A 2,221-nucleotide genomic window follows, 5' to 3' on the forward strand; every position below is an offset into this window, starting at 1 on the left:
TGGGTCTAAAAATTAATCTGCAGAAAACTAAAGTAATGTTTAACAGTCTCGGAAGAGAACAGCAGTTTACGATAGGCAGCGATGCACTGGATGTCGTAAGAGAATACTACATCTACTTTTGGGCAGGTAGTCACCGTGGATCCGGATCATGAAACTGAAATAATCAGAATAAGAATGGGCTGGGGTGCGTTTTGCAGGCATTCTCAGATCATGAACAGCAGGTTCCCATTATCCTTCAAGAGAAAAATTTATAACAGCTGTGTCTTACAGTACTCCTCTAAGGGGCAGAAACCTGGAGGCTCACGAAAAGGGTTCTACATAAATTGAGGACTACGCAATGAGATAGGGAAAGAAGAATGATGGGTGTAACGTTAAGGGATAAGAAGAGAGCAGATTGGGTGAGGGAACAAACGCGAGTTAGTGACATCTTAGTTGAAATCAAGAAAAATAAATGGGGGCCATGGGCAGTGCAGGTATTGAGGAGGGAAGATAACCGATGGTCATTAGGGGCTACGGACTGGATTCCAAGAGAAGGGAAGCGTAGCAGGGGGCGGCAGTAAGTTAGGTGGGCAGATGAGATTAAGAAGTTTGCAGGGACAACGTGGCCACAATTAGCACAAGACCAGGGTAGTTGGAGAAGTATGGGAGAGGCCTTTGCCCTGCAGTGGGCGCAGCCAAGCTGATGATGATGTAATTCTTCTGGGTCGGAAACCCCGCAGCTCCTGCTGGTAGATTCCTCAGGGGTTGGACACACGTGGACACGATGCACTAGCCTACCGCAAAGCCTAACAGACGTCAATCTGCTTACGGTAGAGAAAACACTTCACTAGGGTCGGGCGGTATCTCACAAATTTCGGCACTTTGAGGCCGTCAAAGGCAATGGTCACAGTTTCCGTGCTGTTGATTCTCTTCTCTGCTAAAGCCAGCGGGTTTCTGTTGTTAACGATGTTTTTCTCCAGGTCCGCAGGGCTCTCGTTAACGTCAATGTTCCTGCAGTGACCCCCCTTTACAGGTCGTGTGCGGGGCGGTTTCGTACGCGTTGACCTCAAAGTCTATACCACAGACTTGTATCAGCCTGATTCTCGAGTATTTATCTGCACTGTCCTTTTCTGGCGTGCTGGCCACCAATATGTTTTGGCGAAAGTTGGGACAGTTAACGTCCTCGTTTGTTTGCGACGGTCTCAGTCCTGCCACTCCAACAATGGCCCTGCCGATCGTGATAGGACCGGTATTGGCAATGTTGAGCCCTCCTCTAGGGCGAATCACGATTTTTATGTGCTCCTTCGGCATCGGTGGCATGCGGGATGACTTTGCTATGCGGTTCTTTATCTTATCGCCGCACACTCTCCCCTGGAGCGGCCCGCCGGCGCTAAGCCCAGCCACGCTTGTGTTGGCGACCTGGCAGTCAACATGGTTGGCTTACGGTTGGCTTACACGGAAGACTGTATTAGTCTTCCCAGACACATATATATACTTGTTTTGAGATGAAGATGCTCTGAAGCGTGATCATTTTTCTTACTTTAGCGTACCTTAACCACTTCAGTAGGAAAAAAACGCTTTGGTTTCAGGCACTTGGTTCTTTGGGGAAGTGTATATGCATAGCTGCAAAATCCATGTGCATGGAAGAATTATGTAAAACAGGATAATACCTTTCCCAATTTATGATTTGCTTCTTTGTTTTGTCTTTTTCATGCACTGCCCACCTATACTTATGCTTATGTCGCTTTTGATACATCATATTCATCACATCTGTTTTTGGTTCACATCTGAAGCCATGCTATACTTTAGTTAGATTACATTTTCAAATAGTTGAAATAATTCATCATGTAATTATGCAAGCTGCTCCTCAAAATGTAGCGGTCATACCGTAATGCATAATGAAAAACTACCATATATGAAAATAACTTTGATGCGCGAGACACAGGGTATTCCCAAGATGGAAATACCCCATGTCTCGTTGTCTTTTGGGTGAGAGAAGCGATCAGTTCCACCATTAGTCTGCCCCCTTCTCATTTTAAGTGCTGTCCGAGGTCATCAAAACACGTATATAGCTTACCTAGCCTAGTTCACGGCTGCCTGTGCACGTGAGATTCCAGAACTACGATGTCAGAACCGTTTAGAAATCATTCTATATTGGGTTACCCATCGCCATCAGCAAAACACATCTATCGCAAATAAGTCAAGGAAGTTTTAGGCATAAAAGATTTACGAAACGAGCTGC

Source organism: Dermacentor variabilis, chromosome 7, assembly GCF_050947875.1.
Source record: "Dermacentor variabilis isolate Ectoservices chromosome 7, ASM5094787v1, whole genome shotgun sequence".
Taxonomy (NCBI): domain Eukaryota; kingdom Metazoa; phylum Arthropoda; class Arachnida; order Ixodida; family Ixodidae; genus Dermacentor; species Dermacentor variabilis.